This window comes from Myodes glareolus, chromosome 7, assembly GCF_982192425.1.
Source record: "Myodes glareolus chromosome 7, mMyoGla1.1, whole genome shotgun sequence".
In the NCBI taxonomy this organism is placed as follows: Eukaryota; Metazoa; Chordata; class Mammalia; order Rodentia; family Cricetidae; genus Myodes; species Myodes glareolus.
This window is the reverse complement of record NC_142032.1, coordinates 37,404,028-37,424,186: the sequence shown is the minus strand read 5'-3', so window position 1 is coordinate 37,424,186 and position 20,159 is coordinate 37,404,028. Positions and strand designations below refer to the sequence as shown.

Below are 20,159 nucleotides of genomic sequence, written 5' to 3'. Positions count from 1 at the left end.
ATGGGTAGGAAGCTGTAGACAGGGAAGCTCAAGATGCAGGGCAGGTAGAGCTGGAATGGGAGCTTCCTTGGCCCCCTGCAGTGTTCTGACAGCCTGGCTTCTGACAACTGAGACCCACAAAGGCTGCAGGTGGTACCCTGTGAACCCGAGTATGTCTGACTCCTCTCAGCAGAGCAGCTGGCCATGGACGCTGCCCACTGTGACATGGCAAGGGGACAGGAGTGCCTGTAGGCAGCTTTCTGCGTAGGTACCTGGATTTAAAAGACGCGAATCCCTCTCTAAACATTGCGAGTTCGGGATTTACAGCAAATACCGTACATTCCTAGGAGCCCATCAGAACAGGGGGTTAGGCCTTCGCCTGTTTTCTATTTTGACATTTCATCAAGATGGGATTTAGAGACTAGAAAAGATAATATTACAATATCTGACCTTAAGAAAGGAACAATGGCTAGATCTTCAGTGTTTAGACACTCCTCCATTTGTGTGTAGGTTGGATAGCAGTGCCTTCCCTTTTTATTTTTAAAATATGTACATACAGTTGTTTTACATATATATATATATAACCCAGAAAGTTACAAAGTGTATATGTTTGTATACTTCTACATACGCAGGCATTTTGTGTATACTTACCAATTATCACACTTTAACGTATTTATTTATGTACGTATGTGTAGATAGATGATTAGCAGTTTCATTATTGCTCGAAGCGACTGGAGGTCAACTGCAGACACGGGGACCCAAGCACAGCCACCATCCCCATAGAACAAAGACACAGTGCAGTGACCGCATCCAGGGACCTAATGGTGATATGAGTCCACCACTGGACATACCCAAGTTGTACCAGTCTTTCCACGCTCTCCTTGCACTGGAGCCCTGCATTTCTACTTAGCGGCCCTGCTTCCTCAGCCTCTTCTACTAGGACAACTTGTCACCCACATATCTTTTACTTTTGACAAATACATACATGTGCAGAACATCTGATCATATCCAACCCCAGTACCCTCTCTCACCTACCTCCCACCCTTCCAAATTTCTTTCTCCTTTCCAACCAATCCTCCCCTTAACCCCCATGTCATTTATGGGGGTGCAGGCCTTGTGCCATTAGCGGTGGTTGCTGTGTGCTCGTGATTATGACAGTGTGCCGCACACGGAAAGACAGTGTTTCGCAGCATTCCCCTCCATGTTCTGGCCCTCACCATCTTTCCTTTCCCTCTTCTATCACATTCCCCCGACCCTGGAGGGGTAACACAAATGTCTTGTTTAGGGCTGGGCACTCAATGTCACCATTCTCAGCACTTTGATTAATTGTGTGTGTCTGCATTGACCATTGTTCTCTGCAGGATGAAGGCTGATAGCAGCACTGTCTACAGGCGTAAGCCCATGTGTTTAGGAGGCAGTTCGGCTGCATTCCCATGTAGCAATCCATCGCTAGTATACTTTTCCCACTCACAGGCTTCGACCAGGCTTACAGACCCAGCAGCGTAGCCCCTCGCATGGAGCAGACCTCACATCCAATGGGGTAGTGGTTGCTTAACCCCCAAACAGTCTTCCCGCTATGGAACTGTTGGGCTTCTCTTGCCGGGAGGGTCAGAACTGTAGCTACAGGGTCCAGAGCTGAGAAAGGCTGTTGATGATTTTCCTCCCAGCAGCCGACATAGTACTTTCCAGCATTATGGACGCTTGCCAACAAGGAACTGCAAGTTCAGCTCTAGCTGGGTCTCTGTGTTCTCATCTAAAGCATTGTGTCTCCAGCAACAGGTTTTACTATCTATCAGACACTTCTGGTGCCTGCCCAAGACTTTGAAATTGTTGTTATATTTGAAGCACGTGAGCTAGCATATTGCTAGAATTCCCCTCGGGGGGGAGTTGTTCGATATTTCCATCTGCTGCGATTCTAATATGTGCAAACTGTGTCCCCCTCAGTATAGCACGTGGAGAGCAACCTATGCCCCTGTGCCCCGTTAGTGGGGATGCGAACTGTGAGTTGAGCTCCCTACTTCAAGCGACTCTTTCCCCTGATAAATCATCTCTAGGACATACTAGTGGTGATCTTGCCTCCTTTATGACGAAAACTCCACCTGTGTTATAATAAGTGATTCTGGAGAAAACCACCTAACAAATAGTTTGTTTATTTTAATAAAATGTGGCTCAGCAGGTGTGGACGGCCCTTGCATTTGTGCATCAGTGATAATATTAGCCCGCTGCAGAGATGTTTTCTGGAAAGGGAATACTGGATTATTGGGTTTCTTCCAAGCATTATTCCTCATCTAACATCAAAAGGCATGCCCCAGCCAAACCATTTAGGCCCATACATGGCAGCCATGACTGACAATCCTTGCCAGCACCTGCCTTCCGCCACCCCAAGTTCAAGATCTGGCTGGAGGACACGCATCCACACCACAGCAGAAGGAACCTCAGTTGGAGAGTCAGCAAGCTCACAGCCTGGAGTGCCCACACATTCATGTAGAACAAACACGGTGCAAACTGAACTCTTCATGACTCCCATAAATCCTTGCTCCCAGTAGAGTTCAAACCAATGAACGTTACCCCTGTGTACCCAGTGGCCGAAGCTGAAAACCCAAGAAGCGTTTTCAACGACTTCCTTTCTCAACTCTCTACCCATCTACTCTAGGGTTTGGGTTGGTATTGGAGCTCGGCAACAGGACAGCGGATGCTTCTGTGCCACTGTACCAGAAACACTTTCTGTCCACTTCATGCTGCCTCCTCTTCTTGGCCTCATTTCAAGCCAGATAGATGAAGGCAAGCCGCATGTGTCCAGAACATGTCCTTAACAATAGCGTATGCACACATGCAAAACTACAGTGCCTTAAAATCTCCTGGAAACCACCCTGATTAGCCATTTCTAGGAAATGCCCCCAAACTGCAGTTTTTTTTATATTTTCAGATAGGTTTCTACCAGAACATAGGCTCTTGGGGGCAGGTGGAGCCACTTGGACCACCAGAGGGCGCACCACCACTCTACAACAGGCTTGAGGAATGGCGAGGGGAGTTCATATTTGTTACTTCTCAAGGACAGTGAAGTAGGAGGAGGAGAAGGAGGAGGAGGAGGAGGAGGAGGAGGAGGAGGAGGAGGAATAGTGTATACCTATATATATATCAGATATATCTGTTTATTATTTTTAAATTATTTTATTTAATGTGTATGTGTATTTTGCCTTCATGAATGCCTGTGCACCGTGTGTGTGCCTGCTGCTCATGGAGGACAAGTGGAGGTGTCAGACCTCCTGGAACTGGAGTTACAGAAGGCTGTGAGTCTTCATCAGGTGCATGCTGGGAATTGAACCCTAGTCTTCTGTCAGAGCATCCGTGCTCTTAACTGCTGATCTCTTTGACCATTATCTGTATATTCTTTCTTAATTCAGGGCAGTCACCTTCCTTTATTTTTTTTTTTTGCCATATTTGTGGTATCAGGAAAAACTCACTAAGATAAACCTTTTTATTATTGAATGAAGCAAAAACGAAAAGCAGAAAAAAACTATGAAACTTCAACTAGTCTTTCCCTCAAACTGTTTAATACTTTAAAATTATAAATTATCTGTATATTTAGATATTTGTACATGTGGAGGCCACGTGCTGATTTAGCTATACTCACTAGCAAGCTAGCCCCTGCTGGTCCTCCTGTCTCCATCACTGGGACCACAGGCATGCACTTGACTTTTTATGTGAGGACTTAAAACCAAACCAGGGTCCTCTTGCTTGCACGGCAAGCACTTTACAGATGGAACCATCTCACCAGCCCTTCAAATTCCGTTTTAAATAGTCTTGTCATATGCCTCAACTTTTTATTCAAGAACTTTCTCTTTTGTTTTCAATATAGTATTTTGATTATTTGGGAATTTCACACAATGCACCTAGTCACACTTTCCCATTCCTTCCAGGTCCATCCTCACACCCTAGTTCCCCTCCCTCCTCCCAAAAGAAAAAAGATACACCAAGACTAATTCATGTTTCCCATACACTCATTGGAGCATGGTCAAACTCCCAGTAGCCAGTACTTTAAATGGAGGTGAGAGCTTCTCCCCACCTCCATTCCCCACCAGAAGCCATCAACTGTGAAGAGTTACACTCTAGCATCCCTATCAAAAGTTTTAAGGACTCTTCAATGACTTCCTGTCTTGACTTTCTCTGGGAGGGGGTCGTCACAGAATTCTTTGATGTCTCTCATTCTCAACGACGAATCTACAATCGTTGATACCACTGTAAAAGAAGCTTCCTTGCCCATAACAGTCAGTGACAACATAGATCATGGACTTCCACATGGATTCTGGTGACAAACCATGGACCACGGATATTCACACAGCCTCCCGTGGCAGCACAGAACATGGAACTCAATGTGCTCCCTGCTGGCAGAATTTACTTATGACATTAACATAGCTCCCAGTGGCAACATGAACTATGTACACCAACGTGGTCCCCGGTGGCAGCACAGGCCACAGACATCAACATGGCCACCACCAGCAGCATAGACTATGGGCATCAACATGGCCTACAGTGGTAGCAAGGACCATGAAGGTCTTTCAAGAAGGCCCAGAAAATAAATGAACTGTTCTTCATCTCAGGCATCCTGCCTTGGCTCAGGATGTGTGTGTGTGTGTGTGTGTGTGTGTGTGTGTGTGTGTGTGTGTGTGGCTGGGCAGTGTGTGTCCAGGGCAGAGCCTGCATGAGCTCCAGGCTGTTGCACGCCACACTACAGGACCTTCTTGGCAACAACATACCTGTCTGCTGCTGCTTTCACCTCTCTCAGAATCTCTGTGGCAATAATGATGTGGTATTTCTCTCTGTACGCTGTGATTATCATTAAGGAGTAAAGAAACTGCTTTGGACCTATAGAAGGGCAGAACTTAGCTAGGCGGAAAAAACTAAGTTGAATGCTGGGATGATGAAGGGTGGAGTCAGAGAGAAGCCATGGAGCCTCCGGAGACAGATGCTGGGAACTGTAGCTGGTATGCCACAGCCTCGTGGTGATACACAGATTACTAGAAATGGGTTAAATTAATATGTAAGAAATTATCCAATAAGAAGCTAGAGCTAATGGGTGATTTAATTAATACAGTTTCAGTGTCATTATTTTGGGTCTAAGCTAGTTGGGCATCCGGGAACCAGCAAGTGGCTCCCTCCTCCAACAAATACAAGTTGGAAAGTTTTCCAGAGTACTGGAGGTCTCTGGAAGGGACCGTTCATCTCATCATCATTGTGCGCAGGATTCCAGACATTTCCTAAAAGTTTTATTTCTATTTTAAGTAGCTGTAAAGACCTTTAACTCATAAAATAATCTTCAAGGTAACTGTTCCCATTTGCCAAATGAAAAAACTAAGGCCTGGGCACTTCAGCAGCCTGAGCAAGACCACAAACCCAGCATCTGACTGGAAACTCTCAGAAGCCAAAGTTCATGTTTTTGCTGCTTGGGTCTCATTGTGGCAATTGTTCTCTTTGAGGCTCATCTACCCCCTTTCAGGCCTTCCTCCTCACATTCCTTCCTCAGTGCAGACACTGTTAAACGTGACCCCAGAAGCCCTCTGCCACATTCAGACCCCAATTCACCCCAGTTTTCTAGATTTTCACTCATATTTCCAGTTAAAAACAGCCTCGTGTCTTATCCTCCACATTTCCCCTTTCCTGCATGCTAAACACAGAACGAAAGCCCTGAGTTAGAATAAGTTAGACTCTGCAGAGCTCATGCTGGGAGTGGCCGTGATTAGCAGATCAGCAACTCAGGAGAAACCTGTAACAAGTATGAACAAGGTTAATGAGGCCTGGGAGTTATCACTCCACACGGCCTAGACCAACAGCGTTTGTAACAATGTTTGTGAGGTCTGGGAGCTGTCACTACACACCACCTGTAACAACAAGTCCCATTCACGAGCTAGATTACTTACATTTTCTTCCTGGAAAGGAGAAAAAAAGCAAATTCTACTTGAGGTTTAAAGAACATCAAGATAATCGCAGAGAAAGCATTGGACCTGTCCAATATGTAGTGGATGCTTAGAACATTCCCATCATAAAGGGATAAAGAGCGCAGCCTAGAAACATCGTGTTTAAACAAGCAAAGGAACCAGGAGTCATGGCGGCACCAGGTTTCTGAAAAGTGAGGCTTGATGACTTGGAGACTACATAACCAAGAGTCAATGGCTATAAAATAATGAGGGAAAGTCTATATTCCACTATCAATTAAACAGAAACAGCTACATCCAGGCAAACTGTCTACCAAGTGTGCACACAGCACACAATCGGCCTCACAACTGTTTTATCCTCCGCATCATTGCATAGGCAGCAGCACTCCACTCAGGCAAGAAAAACATGTGGGGTCTAACAAACAGGTGAACCCTGCCCAAGGTAGAGGAATTGCCCAGGGCTCTCCCAGCTTGATGAGGGGCACAGCCTAGGGAGCCATTGGGACAGAGAGCGGCGCTCCAAGGGAGACATAATCAGGAAGGTTAGGAGGGTTGGAGAAGAATCAGTGTTGAAGTGTGGACAGAGAAGGACAGAGAACTGTGGCGTGGGAGAATTGTCTGTATTCTGTCAATCATATATTTTAATAAAACGCTGATTGGCCAGGCAGGAAGTATAGGTGGGTCAACCAGACAGGAAGTAGAGGTGTGGCGATGAGAACAGGAATGTTGTGGGAAGCAGGAAGCTCCCTCCGCCATTCCTGCGCAGACCGCCGAAGAGGCAGCATGTAACTTGCCCAGCTGAGAAAGGTACTGAGCCATGTGGCTAACATAGATAAGGATAATGGGGTAACATAAATTATAAGAGCTAATAAGTAGCCTGACCTAATGGGCCAATCAGTTTATAATCTTATGGAGTCCTGTGTGTGATTTTCCTTGGGAGTTGCCAGCTGTGGGTTACCGAGTGGGACAAAAACCCCAACAAGCCGGCCCCTCATGTTACAATGCTGTTGTTAATTCCAGAAGGAGGAGGAGGAACTGGGAAAGGAAATTCAGTCCTATCTGACCACCCTTTGATGCAGCGCTTTGATGCTGTAATGACTTAGCTGCTACTGATTTAACCAGTTTTTCCTTTAAACCGTCAATTACAGATAGGACAGGAATCAGGGAAGCGCTAAGTCAGAAAAACCAACAGAATAAACATACCTAAAATTGATGGAACAAGAAGTCAACTACCAGTAGATCATTAGAAGAAAGACGGGATCAAGTCAGAGGAAATGGGAAACAGAATTAGGTCTAACAAGGTCTGTGTTCAGGAAACAAGACCCAATTCTGCTATAAACTCTGCAGTGATATTTGAGTCAGTGTGTGTGTGTGTGTGTGTGTGTGTGTGTGTGTCTGCGTGTCTGAAGGGGGTGGGTATGTATAGGTGTGTGTGTGTTCATATGTGTGCACACACATTCTTTTTTGAATATTATTTTGACAAAAACATTAGCTACGACTTAAAATCTAATAAACATGAAAACATTTCCACACAGCCCCAGGGTTCAAGCCCCAGCCCAGCCCAGCCCAGCAGTCGTGACCCTGGGTGGGTCCTTTCACCTCTTTGGGCCTCAACTTCTCCATTTGGAAGATAAGCTCTGAATTCACCAGCCACGACACTATTCTCAAAACACAAACTTGTAAAATACCTTGGGAAAAACCATTCTTGAATTTTATAGACACATTCTTTCCCCTAGATAACGTGTTAAACTCAACAAAAACATCGTGGGTTACAACCTCCCCTCCCCTCAGCTCACAACAAAACACACTCATACAAAACCGAGAATGATGATGAACTAGTCACACCGTGTCATGGCGCCTTCCCAAGGGTCAGACAGCTTTGTCCAAAACACACCTTCCTTCTAACGCCACTTGGGGAGATTAACTACGATGGCGAGTGTTCTCATTTTCACCCACTCCGTATTTTCCTTGGGCCAGCTTTAGTAGTCACAAAGCCCAAATTCAAGGTCCAGATAATCCGCTAGGAAATCCTACCACTGAAGAGTCCCCTGTATGCCCCTTGCTTGTGTGGAACGGATGGAACATTTGGAAGGCTCGGCAGTTTTCCTTGAAGATAATTCATTCCCTGCTTCGTTTGGGCTTCAGGAGCTATGCTCCCCGGCTAGGAGCAGCGAAGAGTCTTCCACAAGGCAGACAATCAAAGAAGCTGCTCCCGAGACAGGATAAACGCTAGGTCTTCCTCTTGCTCTATTTTCTTTCTTCCTCTGTTCTGAGTCCACACAGCCTGCTGCAGGCACTGTGCCATTCGGGAGATTCATCCGTAACTTTCTGCGCAGGCCCCTCAGGCGCACTTTGTTCTTCCCCGGAGTCAGAGCTCATTTGCCTGGCTCCAGGCAGTGAGCAGGTGAAGTTAGCCGGGTCTAATTTTCACAGAACCAGCTTTGTTTTATTGTTTTCGGACCAGAGCAAGCTCCAACGATCTGCCTCTGTTAAAACCTCACGTCAGGAAGTGAGGCTGACAGCCTGGAGCTCTTGATTAATGTCTGCAGACTTGAAGGTGAAGTGCCCGCTGCCTCCTCATGGCTGCGGGTACTTTTGTGGGCTCCCTCACTCAGGTGTTTGCAATCTGCACACGTGGCTCATGTGGGACTCCACCAGTCACATTTGCATTTAGCAGGTTTGAAGAGATGGAAGGGTGGAGAGGCGAAGATTACTCTCGCTCAACTTCTCACAGGCAAGAGCTGATGGGGTCTACCTGGAACTGAGGCTCACATTACTCTGAAACCGGGGTCTCTTTCCTTGAGTCTCCAGGGCACTGCTTGCTGTGGTCTAGACCTGGAATGGGAGAGGAGTTAGGAGTTCCACGCAAAGGGCCAGTACAGCTGGGGTTCAGTGAAGCCGACGATTGCAGGCCGGGAAACCAAGTCTTCCTTTCCTCTACCGGAGTGCCCTTTGCAGCCGGGGAATAACTGGGTAGTGACAAGACAAACACCACGACAGAGTTCCACTCCAAAGCGACCATAGAATGTGTGCAAGGGCTCTGTGTGACCTGTGGTCCAGGGTAGAGTTAGCACGCTCTGCTCCAGCTGTCCCTTCTCAGGCTTCCTGTTTCCCTTCCTCCGTCAACATCTTCCAAGCTACCCTGGGTCACCTTGCTCCTGAGGCAAATCTATGCTATTCTCTTGCCCCTAGGTGCTGAGGTCTGACATGGTACCTGATTTGTACCAGGCAACCCTCTACTTGTGGGAAGAGGAGGGCCAGGGCACAGTCTTTAAGGCGGAAGGGGCATGTCACCAAGGCAGCGCCACTGCAGTGTCTGGGACCTCTGAATGTGGTGAGTCACGCTGCGAGAGGAAGTGCTGGGAATTGGGAGGCTGCGTCAGACAAGGCACAGCCTGGGGTGAATGTCCTTGTTTTCAGTTTAGATGACTGTCTTTTTAAAAGAAAACTATTCACTTAAGGGGGTGGAGCTGCTGGGGAAATGGCTCAGTAGAAGTTAAGAAGACTGGCTGCTCTTGCAGAGGACCCAGGTTTGGTTCCCAGCACCCACGTGGTGGTTCACAATGCCCTCTTCTGGCCTCCTTGGGCACTGTGAGTGTATAGAGCTCATGTATACATGCAGGCAAAACACCCACATACATAAGTAAAACAAAATTTTAAAAGTCTGTATGTGTTCTGTTCAGAGGCAACTCCAAAAATAAAAGAAAGAAAAGTAAACAGGCCTAGGTGAGTTATACGTGTTTTATTTGTGTATGTGTGTGGGAAGGCACGCATGTGTGTATGCAAGTGTATGTGTGTGTGTGTGCGCGAGGGGGGGGAATTTTTCCTGCATGTACACCACATGTGTGTGGTGCCTGAGGAGGTTAAAAGAGGGTGTCAGATCCCCGGAACTAGAGTTCCAGACACTTGTGAGCCACCATGTCAGTTCCCTGAAAGAACAGCTAGTATCCTTAAACACCGAGTTTTCCCTCCAGCCCCTGACTGTTTTTGTTAATTTTTAAAAAATATTTGAAGGAATTAGAATTCGTTATATATTCTTTGAAGACAATTGTAGTGTTGAGGGTATGTTCTTTAAATATATATGAAAATAAGAAAAATAATTCCCATAATTCCATCCACTAGAGATAAGCATTTTCAAAAGTTTCCTTTTCAGACTCTCTCTGTATTCACTTCCCTTTATAAGGATGGGGCAGGGGAGGGAGGGAGAGAGAGAGAGAGAAAAAGGAACGAGGGATGGACAGAGGGTGAGAGAGAAACTGAGATTTACTAAAAGAAATCTCGACTTCTTTGGACACTAGGTGGACATGTCCGGAACAACGGCATCACTTCTCAGAGCTGAGAATCTAGGACACAACCTAAAGGAGGGACGAGCAGCTAAAAGCCTGTGGGACTCAGGACTGCTTCTTGAATTTATGAACCAGCACAGACCTTGTAACCATAGCAAAGCTGGGCATCTTGGCAAATGGTAAGATCTCTGCTATTTAAATGTTTTCCTGTCATTTGCCATGAAAAGCATCTTATTTCACAGTAGACATCTGTGCAGCTCACGTGGCTTATGTTTTTCATTTTGCTCAAACACCACAATTCATGAAATTACTTCCATTTTTTAACGTTGAGTTCCTTTCTTTTTTCCTTAATGGTTTTTCGAGACTAAGCCTAGAGCCCCCTCTATGATTCAGATTGACTTCAAACTCATAGGAATCCTCCCGTCTCAGTATCCCAGGTGTGAGCCACCCCACCCCCAGCAGACACAGTTCTGCCAAGTCTTATTATTTTATAGCACTTCTGAATTTGCACTCATTTCTTGTGTCCTTGGGTTAAATCCTGGGTTAAATGTTATGAACAATCTTAAGATTTATTTTATAAACAAGTCAAGATGCCTTGCCATCATTAGCAGCTTTTTTACTGGCAAAATCACAGCAAAACAAACCCTTCGTGGAAGCTTAGCTTCTTGGGCTTTGCAGTGCTACATCAATCACTATTAAAAGAACCAGCAAACAGCATCAGGCTGGGGGTATAGCCCTGTGGCGTGTGGGAGGCCCAGTTCCTTCCCAGAGGAATTATCTGCAAGTATAAACTTATTTTCTAAAATGAGTTCTTTGTATGCCTAGCCTTAGACTTTACACGTGATGGTGACTCTCAATTGAATCACACCAAGTCAAATGATCAGAATTTTCTGATACTAGATCCTAGGGTCAAGTAAAGTCTTGTAAGAGCTAGTGGCTCTCAGCTCTGACAATAGGCTTGTAACCACATGAAGGACTTTACGAAAAAAAAAACAAAACCCTTGTATCAAGACACAATTGATCTGCCATAACCTGCTCATCCAAGAAGAGAGCAGGAAGCTTGTTACACATATAAACCCATGAAACCATTCCTACAGCCAACTCATATATCTCTCACCTCCAAATCGCAGGCCTTGCCATCCTTGGCGGCCTGACGTCAGTGTCTTGAAATCTGCTGCCCCCTACATTTTCTGTCATTTGGTTACCTCAGGTGAGAGGAGGAAATCTACTCTTATTCCATATTTGCCGTAGAAGCAGATATTTCTCACCCCAGGGTCTTTAAAATACAATCTCTTGACTCAGACAAAACAAATTGCAATGTTTGGGGGAAAGGTCCTTGGAGTTATATTTATTTATTTTTACTAGCGTTTCATTTATGTAGGACGCAGTCCATGTTGTTTGACTACAGTGTTGTAAATTTTGTCCAGTGCATACAGTTGTGTGGCTATCTCATCGGCATAACGCAGTTCCGCAGTCTCCCCCAGATTCCCTCGGCCCCTTTGCAGTCAGCCTGCACCGGCCCAGCCGTTGCTCCAGGGGATCACTGATCCCCCTTCTTACAAGATTGCCTGTTCCGGAATGTCAGGTGAGTGGACTCAGGTTTGTACATGTCCATAGCTGCTTTTGCTCAGGAGAACGCATCATCAGCCTACAGGCTGATAAGAGTCAGCTGAATCAACGGTCAGGACTTTTACTGATGAGCGCTAACTCATTATAGAGCTGTACCATCCTTTGCTTCTCAGTTCCCCCAGCACAGGGGCTGCTGTGAAATGACCCCAGGTGATTCTGATGTGCCATCTGTTGAGAATCACGCAGTTGGACAACCTGCTCAGGAGTCTAATTCAGGTTGTTAGGTTTCTTCCTTTGCTGCCCCCATCCCATTCACGTCTTATCAAATCCTATTATCCAAGAAGCTGCCATGGTCTTATCAATAACTCAGGATCTACTGTTTTCCAGTGAACTCAGACTCACCTTTTTAGAGCCAGACTATTGGAAACATTCATATGTCCACACCAGACACCAGTGTTCCCGTTGCCCATTCGTTCCCACTCATCAAAATGCAGGCTTCCACACCCAAGTTCTAATAAATTCCTCTTGGATTTCTGAGATAACAAGTTGATAGATAATTAATGTTAATGCTTAAATGGATAAAGAAAATTAACTCTTTGATGGTATATTAGTTAGAATTTTCCAGAGAAAAAAATAATCGATAGTGTGTATGTGATTACTGTCATATCTACATACACATATACACAGCACACACACACACACACACACATTCACATATACATACATACACTCACGTTTATATAGTGGTAGTTACTGATTAATAAAAATCATGGGGGCAGAGAACTCTTTACAAGCTGAAGAAGCAGAGGAACTGGTAGGGGAAGTGTAGCCTAAGTCTAAAGGTTGGCAATGGTGATTGTGGGTGGCTCTTGGTGTAAGTTCTAGTCTTGGTCTGAACCAGGAACCCTACTGTCCAAGAGCAGGGACAGACAGAGGGTGGTCTTAGCTCCAGCAGACAGAAAGTTTGCCCTCCTTTGCTTTTTTGCTCTGTTCAGGCCTAGATGAATTGGGTGATGTCCATTCACATGGGCACACAAGCCGTGGTATATTTACACAGTGTAATCTCATGCTAACCACTGAGAAATCGCAGACACATAACATCAAGCAAACAAGCATAGTTTTCAGAAACACAGATATAGCTTGACACCTTTTACCACAAGGCATACCATCACACTGTATATCACTGAGGTAGAAAATAGCAAGAATTAAATTCTGACAATATTTTCTGTCATTTATAATTGTGCACTCAGCTGGAAGTATTTTTAAAATCATATCATGCATGTATAAAATAGGAAAATATAAATCAGAGAATGCTTCAAGGTCTTCCACATTTAAAACCTGACTTCTTGGAGACCTTCTCTGGAGTCTGTGTTTTCCACAGAACAGACCCTGCCTCCAATACTCTACTCCTGCTGTAATCTCGCCTTCAAAGAATCCACAAACGAAGGGAAAGTCCTTGTCACTGGACTTCTAACCTACTTCGCAGGCACCTATAGGTGACCCACTTTGGTCCCTCCTTCTGAACCATTACTGTGGTTTTTTATTTTGCCTCTTGACACTCATCACACAGACGTGCGACTCCTGAGTATGAGTCCTCTGTCATTGCCACAAAGTCCCCATGCTCCTGAGACCCATTCTACGGTTTTGTCCCTGGTTCTTGTGGTATTGGAACATGTACAGGCAGTGACACCAGGGCACACCGCCACCTGATTGACAGCTGCTGCAAAATATTATCAGTTATGAGAGCATCTGGATTTCAGTGGTACAAAAGTGTGCCACTGATGTGTAACTAATGTGCCTAATAATAACACACAGTCATTGTTGCTCATAGATTAATAACCTGTAGAGGGCTGGGGGTGTAGCTCAGTGGTAGAACATTTGCCTAGTAGGAACTCAAGGCCAGGGAATTGATACCCACCACCGAGGGAAAATAAGGTGTGTAACAATGTGTACCACTGCACACTGATGTGCCAAACGCCAAGTGGGATGGCCGTGTGGAGTTGGAGGTGTATGATGGGGAGCTGATGTGTGGTGGAGCTGTAGGTGAACTGCTACCCTCTCTTCCTAAGTGTAGGACCAGATGCGTGGACAATGACTTGTGCTATTGTTTCACACTTTCAATCACAAATATCTCTCAATATGAAGAGGAAACTGTCGCCTAGATACAAAGGTTTAAGTCTGCTGGGAACTGGCTTTGTGGCTCTGAGGAACCAGAGAGATTTTGCTTTCAGTTCTACACTTGAAAGACGGCAACCTCTGCCTCAGAGGAATCCTGGCGACTTCTTTTGTTAAACTGTAATGCACCGCACAGCAAGGTCACTGAGAGTGCTGACTCAAGAAATAAGTAAATGCAGCCGGGCCACGTTGGCTCACACCTTTGACCCCAGCACTAGGGAGGCAGAGGCAGGTGGATCACTGAGTTTGAGGGCAGCTTGGTCTACAGAGCAAGTTCCAGGACAGCCAGGGCCACACAGAGAAACCCTAGCTCAAAAACAAACAAACAAGCAAACCAATAAATAAATAAATAAAGTGAGATAAAATAACTAAGCAAACCCAGGCATGTGGGGTGTGTGGTTATTACACTGGCCAGGTGGGTCAGGGCTTTATGTTTTGTTTGCAGTGTGACTCTGCCATTCTTCTTATCAAACAATGCTATCTATTTCTCTGTTCTTGAATTTGGGGCTGGACTCAAGACTTGCTTTAATCAATAGAACATGGCAAAGTGACAATATGGTACTTCCAGAGCCTAGACCATTCGTACAACAATGGTACTAAAGCCTTTGTGTGAAGGACACACGTGTCATGACCCCAGGACATATTATGAGCTAGATGCTCACAACTGCATTCTTCACAATGCAACAGCGTGTGTATGAATAAAATAGAACATAAACTACTCACTGCGGTGTGAAGAGGTCCTCATCCTGCTGGAGATGAGCAGCCACATGAAGAAGCAAGAGCTCCCATCACTGCCAGAACCAAGTTCCAGGCATGAGTGAAGCCATCTTGAGCCTTCCATCCCTGCTGACCATCCAGTTAAATGCTGAAGTCCAACAGATGACACTAGCTCACTGGGTGGGACATATGTGTTGGTCTTGGGAACTGGGGAGAGATGGTAAATGGTCATTGTTCCTAGGCAACCATGTGGTGGTGGTGGGGGGCTAATGCTGCCCCTGAATTCTCCCTGAAGTTGGAAGCCTTGGAGAATGACACTGTGCCTTGATTTTCAGCTTGGTGGGAACTTGGGGTCCTTTAACATGTCTCCAGCCCAAGTCACAGGATTCCAATCAGTGCCTTCACTTTGACTACTGTCACCCTGGGAGGCAGGGGATTAAATTTGTCCTGTAATCAGCTAATCGGGTAATGAGGGGTTGGGTTGGGCTTTCTGAAGCTAGCTACGCTCTGTTGTTGCTGGAGAGAAGATTCTCTTCCAGGGCACACTTAGGAACCTTTAGGTTGTTTATGTGCGTCTAGAGCTGGTCAATCTTTTCACCCATTCAGCTCACTTTCCCCCTTGGTTACCTTGGGAAAAGATGATAAAAAGAACCAGCCGGAATCTCCCCCCCCCCCATAACTACTCAAATATTTTACACACACAGTCACTACATCCCTTGTTCCTTAAAAGAGGAGAGTCACGAGTAGAAAATGAATTTATCTTGCCTAGTTCTTTAATGACTTTACCGCATGGATTTTCAGTGTATTCCACGCTACCAGAGGACTCTTTAGCGACCATAGGTTTGAGTAGTAGAGCCAGGTTCAGACACAGCCAAGTCCACTAAAGAAAGTCATTCTTACAATTCTGTTTCTCCAGAACTGCTCTTGGTACCACATCTTGCATTAGTCTGGGTTTTCCAGAGGAACAGAACCAATGAAACAAATATCTACATATATAATTTTAGGGTAGTTTCTCACACTTGTGTAGCTGTGTGGCACTCAAGAGGCCTAGAACCCAGTTACTTGGTCCCTGAGGCCCGCTGCCTCTGAAGTGGGAATGGTCCCATAGCAGCTGTCTCTCACTGGGGAGGCCATCAGCCTAGCAGTTTCTCAGAACATGTGCCTGGGTGCCTTAGAGTTTCAATCAGGCCCTGGAAACCTGGAAGCTTCCTGGACAGCTGCTGGTCCTCAGTCCACAGTGGAAGCCCGGAAATCCTGGTTCTGAGAGTAGGAGAGAAATTCACAGCAGTGATGGGCAAATCAACTTGCCAGGAGAGGAAAGGCCAATGGAACAAAAGGTGAATAACCTTCCATCTGCCAGGCCCTCTGGATGTGGGCTGCTCGCAGAAGGTGCTGCCCACATTTGGGGTGATGACTAAGTAATCAGGATGATTTCTCAGGTGAGGCTCTCTGCTTGGGTGGTTCGGATTTGTAGCAAGTTGACATTTAGAATCCGTCTTCACAGGGAGAGGATGGGAGATTAATGGTGGTAACTTCCACCCGCCCCACGGAAATTTCACAGCCATTGGCCAGGACCATAGAGAGTACAGTCTGAGTTGTCATGGATCTGAGGCAACTCTTCTTGGTTCTATGTCCTTAGGGCTAAACCATAGAACTTGGCCATGTTAATACCCTCTGTGCCTACATGGGAGAGGAGAGGATTGCCCAGCGTTTGTATCCTGGGAAATGGGGATATTTGGTTTCATTATTCCTTGAAACCCTGGAGAGGTCACACCCTACTGGGCACCAGGCAAAACATCTCTGATCAAGAGGCGTTTGAATTAGGCCTTGAACAACGCAAAGAGCATTGACAGGCTGAAAAGAGAAGGTATGTTTGCAAAGTCAGACAGGGGTCCTTCCCTCCAGGTTGTATAACGGGCACTCAAGCGAGTGCTTACTGTTTGAGTCCGGCTTAGACAATTACATGGGTGGGGCTCAGTTGCTGTGGAAGAGTCTACCGCATTCCATTCAAAGGCCGAGTAGCACATTACAAATTCGCTCCTGTTTCAGCTAGGATGATAAATGCATCCATGGCCCGCATTTGTACCACTCAACCGGTATTATTCTAGAGCTACTGGACACCAGACCCCAGGCTGTACCGTCACGTGATTGTATGACACTGTTCGCTGAAGTAGAGCATCATCACTGGACACCTGTGGGTACCAGGGTTGTGGTTCCAGGTGAAGGGAGGGCACCTATTGGGGTGTATAGCAACATTTCTGGGCTGGGTAAGTAGCACTTTTGCCAAGTTAATTATTCAATATTGTGGATTATCTTGAATCTTCTCCAGCCCCTCACTGCCGCTCATATAAAAACCTAGTGGACCCACTGTGTGTGCAAGGCCACTCAAAAAACAAGCCCGTCTGTCATCATTGTCATTGTGTTTAGCACCAGAGCCCTTTACCATGACGCTTGGGAAAGCACACCGAAGTTTTCCAAAGAGATTCATAGGTGGCTCTATTAAATGAGTATAGAGTGGCTTGCCTGGGGACCAAGTGAGCAACTTTCTTGTGGCCCAGTGCGAGCCTTCCTGCCACTTGTACATTCTGTATTGACTGCCACTACCTCAAGAGTAACCAAGAAGCAGATATTTTGCATGGTCCGAAAGACTCTTGAGACGTGGCTGACTTTAGCAGACTATATATATATACACATACATATATATGTGTGTGTATGTGTGTGTGTATTTATTAAAAACGTTATGAATCAACTGAAGAGGAGAAAATGAGTTTTGTATTAGGTAAGCAGACGTCAGATAGGAACTAAAGAGACAGCAGCGCTGTGCTGAAGCCTCCTGGTTGGAGGGCACCTTTTCGCGGGCATCATGAGCACAGTATAAAGCCCGACTCTTAGACGAAAGCATCTTTAAAATGATGACTTTATAAACAAATACAAATCTGAAATCTCGCTGAAGCTCGAGGGCCTCACTGTCTCCCTCTAGTGGTCGATTTGTGTTTCATCCGGTTGAGTCTTGGTCTGGGGACTCTAGAGCCCTCTTCTGGAGGGCAGCTGAAGGCTTCTGCGGTTCTGAGCTTGGCGACCTTTGCAAGGAAGCCTGCCTGACTGCAAAGCCCAAACAGACAACCTGGGCCTGCAAGAGCCACTGCCAAACACGGAATCACCTCTACAATCGTTTGTGAATATTTTTCTCCATCAGAGACTCCTAAAAACAGAATAAAACCAAGTTTTGTTTGTTCTTCCAAGGTGGTTGAACTCTGTGTCTTTGTTTGGGCTGTCAGACTGAACTGAGAACCAGGGAGTCTGCTATACACCTTAATAGGTGCCCTTTCCTTCACCTGGAACCACAGCCCAGGTACCCACAGGTGCCTGGTGATGACATGTACTTCGGTGAATAGTGCCATTCAATCACGCGACTGTATAGCCTGGGGACTGGTATCTAGTATCTCCAGAACAATCAGTCTAAATCTAGATTTAGATTTAGAGTTTGGAACCTTTTACCTTATTCTGGGCTGGTTTCCTTGTCCAGCCTTAACATGAGGGTTTGTACCTAGTCTTACTGTAACTTGATATGCCGTATTTGGTTGAGATCTATGGTGGGGAGAGCTGCCCGTTTCTGAATAGAAGTGGAAGAGAAATGGATGGGCAGGCAGAGAGATGTGTGTGGAGGAGAGTAGGGAAGAGAGGTGGAAGGGTTGGGATGTAAAATAATAATAATAATAACAATAATAATAATAATAATTTAATGTAAAAAACCTTTGGCTTTTACTGAGTGGTGAAAAACCCATCTCTGACCAACCCCTTCCCCCCACCAAAAAAAAAAAAGAAATCATACTTGTTTATTTGGTTGTGGTGGTGCAGACCTTTAATCTCAGCACTCAGGAAGCAGAGGCAGAAGGGTCTCTGTGAATTTGCAGTCAGTCTGATCTACAGAGTGAGTTCCAGGACAGTCAGGGCAACCCAGAGAAACCCTATCCCCAAAAACTATAAGTATAAATAAAAGGAAGAAAGAAAGAAAGAAAGAAAGAAAGAAAGAAAGAAAGAAAGAAGGAAAGAAAGAACTGCCTCCCACTCTTACATAAAACCATTAAGTTCAGAGAGGCAGTCGTGGTCTGAGTGCGGCTCTCTCATTTCCTACGCAGCTAAAAGGCTGCATGTAAGCTGCCTGCAGCCTGTAAGGATTTAAGTCCTTATTCCTATCTGGACTTCTTCTCCCTCACAGGCCTGCTGATTTGCTCATCTCTAAAACCCTCCTCAGGCCTGCCTGCCTTCTAAACCGCTGCAGACTAAGGAATGAAGCACCACGGCTTGTGAGCATCCTGCCTCATGCAGCCGACTAAACTTATCCCAGCCGAGCGTCTCAATGGTTCTCTTTGTAGCACACCTGGCTTCCCTTCCCAGCACATGCTTGCCCTTTAGTGCCTGTGTGCTCCACGCCAGCTGGGTAAGAAACAACACTCATTAAAATTAGTGATGACCTTGGCTCCTATGCAAGCAGGCCGGAATTAAATGCACTGTGAACAGTAAAGAAAAAAATCCAATCTCTCATCAACCAATAAACCCATCTTCCTTGTCTTGCTTTGGAGACACCTTGTAAAAGTTTCGTTTCTCATTCCCCCTGTGCGGCACTAAAGCAGCTGTGTTTTGGAGCTGCCGGATTCACAAATCGCCGGCGACTGCCATATGTTATCCTTTGTTTTCAGACGAGGTCTTACTAAGTTGTCCAGGCTGGCCTCAAACTCCTCCTGCCTCAGCCTGCCGAACGCTGGGATTGTAACATACACTATCACGCCTAGGCCTCAGCTGGCCTTTCAATATTCAGCCGTTAGCTCTGCCACCTGTCCACCACACCCTTGTAGACAAGAGCTTTACAAAGCCATCCTCAGAGCTGTATAAAACAATACGAGGGAGCGGTGGAGAGCTTGCCTACCTAGCAAGCTCATGACTCTGGATTCCATCCCCATCACAGCCCCAGACAGAAAAACATGCAACCTGCTCTCGCTGCCTGGAACCGGCTGGCCCATCCCTTCCCTCCTGCATGTCTGAGCTACGCATTTCTTTAGGGAACCACGAAACCTAATGCAGTTTGGCCAACTCATTAAAAAACAATATGGTTCTGTTATTTGAAAGGTTATAAAACAATCACACCATCTCTCCCTCCAAACTCTCCCTATACCCCCTCTTTATGTTCCTTCAAATTCATGGCCTCCTTTTCCATTAATTGTTAATATGTGCATATATGTACAGGCATATCTATTCCTAAATGTGACCTGCTCAGTCGCAACAATATTACTTGTTTGTATGTTTTCAGGGTTGACATTCTGATTCATCAGCTTTTCCACTGTGATCCCTCACTCCAGAGGATAATCACAAAGCCTTGCATGTGGAAGGTGAATGACTTTGACAGATTTTCTGAGATGCAAACCTTAAATTCAAAATACAAGGGCAGGTGAGTCATTAAGGAAATGCTTCCCAAAGGCCCTGCCCCGGGAATGGGAGGAGG

The 20,159-nt window shown here is 45.8% G+C and overlaps 1 long non-coding RNA gene across 2 annotated transcripts; it reads left to right on the top strand.

The window, feature by feature from the left end:
- Positions 1–6,681: 6,681 nt before the first annotated feature.
- On the top strand, positions 6,682–19,241 carry LOC146893614 (uncharacterized). 2 transcript variants are annotated; one of them, XR_015738370.1, is made up of 5 exons: positions 6,682–6,719; positions 9,105–9,246; positions 10,211–10,377; positions 11,626–11,783; positions 18,879–19,241. It is a non-coding gene; the product is annotated as an uncharacterized LOC146893614 (long non-coding RNA). The 2 variants fall into 2 exon arrangements; XR_015738371.1 differs by having other exon boundaries at positions 11,580–11,783.
- The last annotated feature ends 918 nt before the right edge of the window (positions 19,242–20,159 follow it).